General features: G+C 34.9%; 1 pseudogene; it reads right to left on the bottom strand.

The window, feature by feature from the left end:
- LOC104765636 lies at window positions 607-4,377 on the bottom strand (annotated as a pseudogene).

The raw sequence follows: 11,982 nt of genomic DNA, 5'->3' as shown, positions 1-11,982 counted from the left end.
TTCATACAAAAAAAAAAATTGGACCCTTTTTATGAATGTAAATTTTTTTTCCCGGATCTTTGATAAGGGGCGGTCACACTATCCACCCTTTTAGTTGATCAAGCTCTTTTTTTAAAAACACCAAAAAAGTGAAATAAATATATTAATTAATAAATAATTAAATTAAAATAATAATAATAGAAGTAAGTAAGGGAGGGAATCAACGAATAATTCCATTTTTGCTACCTTCAAAATGTCCGAATCTTTTTTTTTCTTTTTTTCATTACAGGATAATATGATTTGCGTGTGCAATTTTGTACAACTTGTTATCGAAGCAATCTAATAATCTATCTACTTTTTTTTTGTAGATGACATATTTTATAGTTAAATTTACAATTGTGTTGTATTTTCACGATAATTGATTTTTTATTACCAAAATGGACACGTGTAGAAATATGATAGGTTTAGGTGACTTGGTGATTTTATTGTTTAATGTATTTTATCTATATATATATATATATATATATATATATAAAGAGTTCTACGATGTTGGTTTTATTGGTTTTTAATAATGTTGGCAATATAATAAATGACTTATATGTTGACGAAAACAACAAGAGACTTCTATATTATTCACACAAAACTGGGATCATTAGGTTTGCTATCTAAATTGAAAAATGAAGTACTAAAGATACAGGTTACTTAAAAGCATATGTCAAAATTTATAGTACCACAAAAGATTTGTCCTTGGGCTCAAGCACGTCTTGGATTGCCAACAGAACTGTGTCTTTGGCATTTCCGATATCTTCCCCTAGCTCACTGAAATCGGTTCCTGTTATCTCTTTAACAAGATTAGCTCACTGAAATCGATTCAAGTTATCTCTCTGTTCCATGCACTGAAATCGATTCAAGTTATCTCCTCAACTCAGTCTCTCGAAATTTCACAACCAACATAGAATTCAGATGAGTTTATCTCCACACGCTAGCTGTGATGCCAGAGCATATTCACATGGTAATCAATTGTCAGCTTCCCATGAACTGCCATGTCCATCATGCTCTGGTAGTCCGGATAAGCTTCATACATCTAAACAAAGCTAAAACTGTTATGGATCATGGAACCATTAAAGAGTTTGGAAGCCCAAGTGATGCATATGATTGAGGAGAAGGCATATTTTGAACTAACTAGATGGTCGTGACTTCAGGATTATGCCGTGTCCAAATGCCTTCGTTTCTAAATATACGACCAATTTCATACACTTTCTCAAACTCACCAACCAGTGATCACAAAGTCATATCTATTCAGAGACAACAATTACCTTTCATACATATCTGGGGTAGAGGTAATTTTCCACCCAAAAGTGGTGAGGTAATAATAGAAAAGAAAGATAAGAAGAACGACAGAAAACGCCAAGAGATTTGGAAATAGAAGATGCTTCTCACCAGCGTTCTCTTCAAGTGAAGCTCAGTTGCAATCCTCAGGTAGAGATCCCTCCCAAGTGAGTTATGAAACGTTACAAAAGGTCTTGCTTCCGCTCCACCAGCTGCTCCCTAGTTTTCACAAGTACATCAAACCGACTCCCATACAAGAATTTTAATATTAAGTGAACATTTGAGAATGAAGGTAGGCCACAAACCTGAAGAACTGGAGTTTCAACCTCCAAATATCCAAAAGACTCAACTGTCTTGCGCATCTCTGAAACAATCTACTACAACAAAACAGAAGAAGAGGATCGTTGATCTGTAAAAATAAAATAACTCCAACAACCTTAAGTGAGTGTCAAATGAAAAATCAATTGGTACATCGTGAGGTAAGCATTTTGTTTAGAGATCGTGCACAAACGAAACTAGACGCTACTTTCGCCCTTCCCCGAAACACATCAGCCACTTCAGGATTAGCAAATCATATCAACAGAACTAGTAAGAAACACAGTGAGCGGAACCCGAATAAAACTTATAGACTTTCTTTAATGAATTAAGCCCCACCGATTTACATAGAGAGAAGACAGAGCTCACCGTTGGCGGTGACGTTTATTTCAATATCAGTTAGACCATGATATTTGTCTGGCAGAGGAAGGAGAGATTAAGTGAGAACTGAAAAAGAATTCACACATAGAGAAAGCTCCCCTGGAAAGTTATACACACTGGTCAAATGGTATTCTCCGAGTCTACTCTCATTTCGTTGTTGGCTAAGTTGGAAATTTAGTGACATCATTTCTTGCTCGAGCTTCGTGACTGCAGTCTCTAGCGTAACTATATTGGAAAGAAGTTCCTGAGCCTGCCCAATTTTCCAGAATCATCAGTGAAAACATAACGGTAGTTTTCAAAATGCAATCACAATAGCATGAGTTGAAGAAACACACAGGATGTGGAACACTAGAAGAAGGAGATAACTCCCAAGGATCTTTCTCCATGACGCTCTCTAAAAAGGTATGCAAATCTTATTCTTCTTGAAGTTGCAGTTGCAATCTTTTTACCTGAAACATAAACATTCTTTCAGCACTTTCCACATAATAACCACTTCTCTTATTGAGTTCAGGAAGCTCACATCCTCATAAAGTAAGCAAGCTCTTATTAATTTCGAATATAAATTCAATGTGTGTTCATACCTCTGGCATGGTATGCAAAAACATAATCCAGAAGTTGAGAAAAAAGAAGAAGAAATGGTAACCACTTGCTTAGATTTCAATTCAAAACTTGCATCCTCTGGAGTTTGGCTTTTGGTCATAATAGTAATGATAGATCATCATCATGGGTCTTCTTCATCATCTACTTGGGATTTTGATGATGACTATTACGATTACCCGGACTCAGATGATGATATTCAAATGACGACATGGACCAAAAGATATGCATATTGATGACATGGACCAAGAGACTCTGTCATGCTTTGCTTGCGTGCGGATGGTTCAATTCTCATTTGTTTATTTTGCAATTGAAAGTGACAATAGCAATTATTTTTTTAGCAAAGTGAACAACAATTTGACTTAGCAGTGGACAAACGCAAGAAACAAAAATTGAACAAGTGAAAGGAGAGATAGGAAAAAGACGAAATCCTTAGTTATTAGCTGATAGATAGAAACGTAACAAAGATGATGATTTGACTAGCAGTTACGTTCATCTCTTACTTTCCTTTTGCGCGGTTGGTGGTTGATTTGCACTAAGCTTGGGAGATAAGAAGAGGAGCACACAAGGGGGGGGAAGAAACACTTGCGGAGTATATCCGAGATAGCCAGGTTCCCCGACATAGACATTGGGAGCTTCTCCGAGACTCACAGATTTAAAGAAACCGTCGTCTCCAATGATAAAAGCAGTGTGGTACCGGGCACTCTCGGTGTGTAGAAATCCGTCTACATCGAAAACCACGGCGACTTTCTCTTGCTCGTCAATGAAGAAGCTCCCAGATTTATGGTCAAACCGAACAGCATCAAAACTAGTGCTAGTGAGTAGTGGTCTCATATCTACTTTCAAAAACTTGCTCCAGGACACAGCACTAGGATCAATCTTAGTGGTAACCCAAATCTCCAATGTTTCAATTGAGTCTCCACCCCGCTGAAATAGCAGGGCGAGCTGTTCTTCTCTAACACATGAGAGGGTCACAGTATCTTCACTATAAGAGTGAAACGGAATAGGCAGACGCGGTCCAAATCTCTCTGTTGTAAAATCAAAACAGAGTAAGAAATCTTCAACATCTTCATATTCCAATCCAACGCTGGCTGGTTTGTGTATTGAAGCAAAAAAGTCACGCCCTGTCTTCTCATGTGCAAAAAAATAAGTATTTCCCTTTAAAGTCACGCCGCGTTGATAGTATTCTACCTCCCAGTCGGGTCTGACGTCTAGAACCCTCCATGAGTTAGACCCAAAGTCATAGATCTCGAACCCGAAATAGTGTTTTAAATCGATGCAATCATCCACAAACCTCAAGATTTTGTGGTTAAGGTTGATGTCGTATCCCAGAGCATACTTGCCGAAACTTGTACGGGGTCCTATCCACCTTGTTTGCCCCAGATAAGGGTTCCACACCACGAGCCTTGATTTGTCCTTGAGGACGCATAATAACAAGCCGTCGCAGTGAAAAACGGTAGATATCTCGACTTGATCAAGTAAAGCTACCTGCTTCATAGATAGATCAACCAACTCTTCTTCCTTGCGGCGGAGATGGAATCTGACTGAACAAACCTTGGAATCCATCGTCATGAACCCCAAAAACTGCTGCCTTGATGCCTCTGCTTCACCCACAATCCAATCTTTGGATAAGGCGTCCCATAATTTGCTAGTGGATCGCACTGCCGACAGGGATGTTATCGGAACCTTGGTGAGTATCTTCTCCCCTACCAGTTTCGGTGGAAGATCGCATATATCGTCTTACTACTCATTCTTCCAACTTTAGACAGACGCAGCCGCCTCGCAACCAATATCACTAGTTATATATATATATATCTATATATATATATATTTTTTCCTCATATCTATACTAATATTTTTCCACCAACTTTTTGACAAAAAAAATTAGTTTTGGAAACAATTAACATTGACTTTAATATTAATTATAGGTAACATTTTAAAAAATTAGGAAATTTTTTTATCTCATTCAAACATAAATATATAATTTCCTTTTATTTTTATTTGAATTTGTATTTAAATTATTTTGAATTATTCTATAATACATTTAGTTAATAAAAACTGTGATTTTTTTCCAGCATATGATATAATACAAATTTTTAAAAACGGACATATATTATGCAATAGATGAATAAAAAAAATACGGATACAATATCCCACATCGCCTAAAAAAAATATTAGGCAGTGGTTCAGAATCACACTATAAAAGAGACCAAAATGATTCAAAATACAAATGAGTAGAAAGCTTGATTTATCATATATTCAAACTTAAAAAATTTTGTATTCAACTTAACATTTTTGGTTGATTTGTGTAAAATTTACAAATCCTATGTTATTCAATCATGGATTTTAAAAAGTCTATTAAAATCTACTATTATTGAACAAGTTATTTAAAAAAACTACTTTAAAATCCACTGTTATTCAAAAGAGTTTGTGGATTTGGATTTTATTGACTTTTAGGAATTCTGGAGGATTTGTTTAGTTAAAAATACATAAATCCAAATCTCATGGTTTTATGTGGGATTTGAAAACCATAAATTATATCAACTTTCCTAAAATCAATCAAAATTCCAAATTTCCTAAATCTCATAAAATTCTCCAAAATCATGGTTTCAATACACCCCTCTTAGTTTCTTTATTAAATGATTCGTGGCTTAGTGAGATTTTACTATTATATGTTAAATGATTTAAGAGTATGTTACCTCTAGGAAAAGAAAAAAAAAAAAAACTTGTCTCCAAAAATTTCTAACCATGGTTCTGATCTCCGCAAACTCATGACGACGCCTTACTTCTCTTCCTAGATACTCACCTTCATCCATGAATAGATACTAACTCGACTTCTCAGCCACCACCAATGCACAAGGCCATGGCTGCAAACATGTCCGGCCTGTAGCTAAAGCTCAACAAGCAAAGGCTTTTAACATCAAAATTTATAAATAAATTTAGGGGCATCAATTCATAAATACCATGTAGTGTAGTTGTTAGCTAAGCTGCATGGTACGTGGAAGCGGAAGCGTTTGAACGCGTGGGATCGAGCTTTTTAAAAAAAATTAGGAAACGGGTGCGTGTTGGAAACGTATATGCATATATACAAGGTCAAGCGTTCGACTCCCGTTGTCTCTTTTTTTCCAAAATTGTTACAGTAATTAAAATAAACTAATTATTTAATAAACAATTTAACATTAAAAAAACCTAATTGACGATTTTGTCTTCATCGTTGGCTGATCACCAACAAAATCTGTAAAACTCTTATCAAAAAATTTCAGTTTCTTCTCCACTGTAATCTCTAACACCAGCTTTCTTTTATCCTTAACTTTTACTGATTTCTCTTTTTTACTCATGTATGTCTTCTTGTATTTCTCTTTTCTTTCTAGTATCTAATCAAGTTTGTCAATCTATGTTGTTTTGTGTTTTATGTCTTGTTTTCTGTTTTTATTTATGTTTTCTCATTCTAAAATCTAGAACATGGATATGACTCATCATGCAAATTGGGAATAATGATTAGAAAATGAGAGGTTATTGGTTGAGAAAAGACCACCTCTAAAACCAAAAGCTGATTACCGTTTTTGGAGAAATAATATTGGTAGATGTTTCACTTATTTATCTTATATAAGAAGAATGAGTAATGGAGAGAAACAAGTTAGAAGATTGTTAGTTTACTATAAACAAGTTAAGTTTCAAGTTATTTTGTGACGCGGGAAAAAAAAATTTTGGGACATCAATTTTTTGTTTGCTTTAAGCATTGAATATCTTTGGGCCGGCACTGGCTGCAAACCTTGAGCTCTAGGATATTCTCCGAAGATGCAATTCCAGTTCTGATTTCCATTTGATATATATATATATATTTTTTGAATCTAATGTTAAATTATATTCAAAAGAAAATAAATGTTTTACAAAACTTGGATAAAAAACATTTCATAATATACTAGAACAAAAAGATCACAGTTTAATTAGAATCTGCTTCATACCAAACTTGGATGCTGGAGTCTCCACCATCCTTGATTGTGCTTAGACGATTGCGAACATTCTTATCAATTAGCTTCACTAGCTTTTCTGTTGGGGGAATGGATCGTATTTTGAAAAGCATATCCCACAAGGAACCTCTTGGTCTTGTCTAATGCACTCCCAGCTAGTAATGTCATGACTTCTTTCCAATGGACTGTAAACTTATTTGAGAGAAGCTTTTTCACTAATGCCTCCTAGACCTGCTTTGAAAAAGGACATTGACAGAACATATGTTCTCTTGTCTCCATAGGAAATCAGATCTCCAAAAAAATACAACCTGTGTTAACAAGCCAGTTCCAGTGTTGCATCCTCTCTCCCGTTGCAACTCGGTTTTTAGCCACTAGTCATTTGATATATTACTTCACAATAGAACTTAGGCTTTGATTGTGAGAGACTTTAAAGACTTTAACATTAATTTAAAGTCTTAAAAGCCAAAATTTCACTAATAATGCTATTTTTGCTTTATTAGTTTTAACAGTCAAAGTCTAACAGTCTATTTTTTAAGTTTCTACTTACAAATTTTTAAAGTCACAAATGTGAGACTTTTTTGCTGTAAAAAATAAATAATAATAAAACTGTATCTAATATTTCTCTTTCTTATTTTCCATGATGATTGAAACATTCTTTTTCAATATATGTATAATTTATCACAAATATATTATAATTCATTTAAATAGATTTTTTTTATTTCTGTTATGTTGAGATCCATTTTTCATAATATTTTTTACATCAACAACCATTATAACAAATAATCAATTATGTCATATCTTGGAAACATCAATTCCAAAAAAAAAGTTTTAATTCAGTTACTCTTATGAGATTGAATATAATAAATGGAAGTCAAAAAATAAGAAGATTTTTTTTTAGTTCTCTAATTGTTGTAGCCTTTTTTTATTTAGTTTATTTGATTTTCTATTTTCTCTTTAATTTAATATTTTCGATGATACTAATATAATTAGTAGATAATGAAGTTTCGATTTTTTGTAATTCTATAACTTAGAAAATGACTATTTTGAATAATGTTTTTTATTCAAAGAGCGTAGATTCAAAAAACTTTCTAATCAAATATTGATAAAATTATCTCATTTTATTTTAACTAATAACAATAATAGACGTGCATATGATTTGTTTAAAATTAAATTATTCTGCATATATAAAAGAAAATTGGTGATTACGGGTTATAACAAATGATAAAAATGAATATATATATATATATATAAACAAATAAATGCAACTTCATTTTTATATATTTTAATTTTTAAATATAGTTCAGGCAGGATCTTTTGTTTTTGAAATTTCTTTTGTAAACTTTTTCCCTCCGGTTTTGGCAACCAACCTTGGAGTTGCTTTTTAATTTAATGTTTGGTTGAAAAAAAAAAAAAAAAAAAAAAAAAAAAANCGAATATCTAGTTTTTTTAGAGAATTAAAAGCATAATACTCTGGTCTGCACTTACCTACACGCATACTTTGTTTCTCTTGCGTCTACATCCAAAGAGGTAAAACATGGCCTTCTTTGTCAGACATGTCCACCTGAAAAGTTGTAACTGCTAGTGGTTACCATCCATCTTCGCAAACAGTTTTCATTGATCTACAAGTATCTCCCGTGGAATAGGATGAGATCATATAGTGCCTATTTTCTGACATGTGTCCAGATATCAACCGTACATAGAGAAATTGAGAAGAAAAAAACCTCTCATATGTATCCAGAAGATATATCAAAAGAAAAAGTAAAATGATTTCTTGAAACACAAGGACGACGATGATATCCACATCTTCCACGGGATTTGGCGGAAGAGGTCTTCTCTAGGCTTCCGGTGACATCTCTGAGAGGAGTGGGATCTACATGCAAAATGTGGAACCGTTCATCCACAAATAGGAGTTTTACAATGAAGCACATCGGTAAAGCCAAATTAAAGCAGCAGCAAAGAATTATCACAGGATGGAGTTTCAGGTGGTCATGATGATCCAAATATAAGGTTTGTTTATTTAGCGTCAATCTCCTCAACCCATCTATAGAGCGTATAGGTAAACTTGTTAGCCTAGACGTTGCAGATGGTGTGTCACTCTGACGGTTTACTGTTATGTAGAGATATCTATAGTCTTTCACTCTGACGGTTTACTGTTATGTCTCGTTGTTTGGAACCCTTGTCCGGGGCAAAACAGGTGGATCAAACCTAGGATCAATTTATCTAAAACTTCACATCCGAAAAGAAAAGAATAAAGAAACACACAAACAGTTTCTACTAATTCTCCCAAGTACATGTCTGATTTGCTCTCATAAGTTCCATTAGACCAAAATCTGGTAAACAAAGTATATAAGCTAAGAAGAAACTCAGTGTAAGCAGAGAATAAAAAAAAAATAACTGAGAAACTGAAAGGCCGCCATTGAAATGCAAATAAGAGTGTGGAGTGGTCTAAAAGCAACCATCATCTCTAGGCTTCCGGTGACATCTCTGAGAGGAGTGCGATCAACATGCAAAAAGTGGAACCGTTTATCCAAAAATCGGAGCTTTACAACGAAGCACATCGGTAAAGCCAAAGCAGCAGCAAAGAACTATCACAGGAAAGAGTTTCAGGTGGTCATGATGATCCAATAAACTTATCTAAAATCTTTCACTGCGACGGTTTACTGTTATGCATCACCAAAGACAGCTCTAGTCTTGTTGTTTGGAACCCTTGTTAGAGGCAAACCAGGTGGATCAAACCTAGGAATTCTTACCACAAATTGTTGGACCGGTACGCTCTAGGATGCGAGAGGAAGGACAAGTTTCGTAGCTACAACGTATTGAGATTTCTTGATGATTACGACTCTCGGGTGCTGTGTTGCCAGGTTGAAGTAGAGTGGAAACATATAACGGCACGGTCCACACCATGTGGCTGTGAATTAAAGGACGACCAGACGCGATGCCTTCTTAGCGGCCTTTTTCTTTGCCTCTAGTACGCTTGTTGAATGGATGCTAATCACTTGTCCTGTATCATCAGGGGGAAAAGATGGTATGGTCATATCCTTTTTGACATGCAAATTTCCTTTTAGGTCTATAAAAGCTGTAAATGAAGCTTTGTGTGAATATTCGGGGTCTAAGATACAAGCAAGTTGCTTTTCTCACTCTGGAGTCGCATACTTGTGATCAGCATATAAAATCCTGAGGAGCTAGCGGTATCTTACAGAAACAGAACGCTACTGAGGCATCAATACACCGTGAGTTTCCACAAAATTACCAAACTATCATGTGCAGACAATTCATTGGGACGAGACTCACAGATAAATGTTCCGACACATGTTCTTTGCAGTAATTTCATGAAGTAGAGAACCTTTGGAAGAAATGGATAGAATGTTCCCGTCTTTGAGTGCAGCCTGAGCTCCACGCTCCTGCATTGATAGGATTCAAGAGCAAGGAGAAGCAAATCAATGAGCGTGAGATGTTTGACATCATATGAAGTTGATTATGTCGAAAGAGGTTACATTGTTACTCTCAGATGGAGAAGAATCAGGCTTATGTGCTTTCTGCTAAGAATGTAAAATTATACGAAGCGAGCTACACAATGGCATAATATAATTTTCAATCATGGGTATGTGTCGGTCTGACCTGGGATTCTTGCTGTTGTTTTCTCTCGCGTTCAGCGCTCCTTTTCTTTCCTCAGGCGTTGGTATTTCCTGGCGGTGTTCGTCGATTCTCTTTGCACTGGGTTCAACCGGTGGAGTACACATTATGAGCATATATTCGGTACTGTAAAACTCAAAGGCGCGTACTGTTGGTACAGTGATATAACAAGAGGTTTCCACCATCGTAATCTAACTTTGAAGCTACACGTAGATCAGCTGCAGCCTCTTCCCATTGGCCTAACATGGCCCTAGCCGTACCTCGTGACTTGTACCCCTTAGCTGAATCAGGGTTGAACTAAACCCCAGAATAAACTCGTTTAGCTTGTTTATGGAAGAAAGCCATTGGGATAAAACTTCACTTTCACACGCTATACAGACATAAAATTGTTTTACCAATCCAATTTGCTGCACAAACAAAACAAGTTTATGTCAAGAGAAATGATCACCTGTAAAGCCTCGTTGGCATCGCGAATTGCTAGCAGATTAAGTAGGAAGCACAGTAAATGAGACAAATAAAATAAAAACTTCGAATGTAGGATGTAAGAAGAAGATAAAATAGGTGCGAGAGAGAGGTAATTTACCAATGATTTGGATAATTTACCAATGATTTTCATGACTTTTCATCTTGTTTGGCCTATGTATTCTACTCAATTGTCACATCCTTTTGATTAATCCAAGTTACTTTATAATATAATGTCACTAACCACAACTCAACTGAAATTATTATGGTTATTTTCTTTTGTGTTGCACTTGAGTGTACTTTTTTCAAATATGAACTACAATTTTATATGCACCAAATATTTTGGCAATATAGATAAATTTGCACGTACATAAATATTTATGATCTTAATAAAATTGAACGCAAATATGAGTATATATTATGTGTTATTTAATTATTATTTTTTTGTCTTCCACGGTAAACCAAAGAAATGAGAAAGCACATTGTTCTAGTATGCTTCCAAATTGAGTGATATGTCCATGTTCATTATGAGGATGAGTTTGTAGTTGTTCTGAAAATGCCCATTGTGATTTTGATGCTATTAAAAAGCACATTGTTGTAGTATGCTTCCAAATTTACATGTTAACAATAGATTGTTCTTGTTGTTTCTTGAATTTTTATTTTGGTTTGATCCAAAATACATGTTTAATGATCAAAATTCATGCTTAATAACTAATCTTAAATACAAAAAAAAAAAAATTAGGAGCATTAATGCTTTTGTTTGCCCTTGTCCTTGGGTTTATGAACTCAGTAGCTCTTACATTACTTGTTTCTCCTCTTTAAATATTGGATTTGCATTTTTCATATATCATACGCAAAAAAGTGAAACTCAACAAAAACTTTGACAAATATGTTGAAGCATTTAAAACACAATTCAGATTTTTATATTCCTAGCTATTCTTGAAAAAAGGACCCATTAGCAGTGCTAACATGTGTCCTCTGCTATTGAATCTTTGGTTCCTCCTTGAGATGATGTTGCCATGTTTGATTCAGATATTGATGAAAGCCATTCATCCTCCTTGCTTGGCTGGACTACTTCATCACTTTGGCCACCTTAGAAAAGGTTGAGTTCCATGGTTGTTTACAAAATTTTAATTAGTAAACAATCATGCCATCCAAGGTGGTCTGGTAAAACTCTTCTAGTATGTCAGAGCGCCGGCTACCAGTAGCAGAGACGAATCTTATGACACTGAATATATCTTTTTTACTGAAATAACAAGTCATTGGTGTCTTGATGTATGTTAGAAGCTCTCCCAAGTGCATGTCTTTTTAATAA

The sequence above is a fragment of the Camelina sativa genome, chromosome 19 (assembly GCF_000633955.1).
Source record: "Camelina sativa cultivar DH55 chromosome 19, Cs, whole genome shotgun sequence".
Classification (NCBI taxonomy): Eukaryota; Viridiplantae; Streptophyta; class Magnoliopsida; order Brassicales; family Brassicaceae; genus Camelina; species Camelina sativa.
This window is presented reverse-complemented; position numbering and strand designations above follow the sequence as displayed.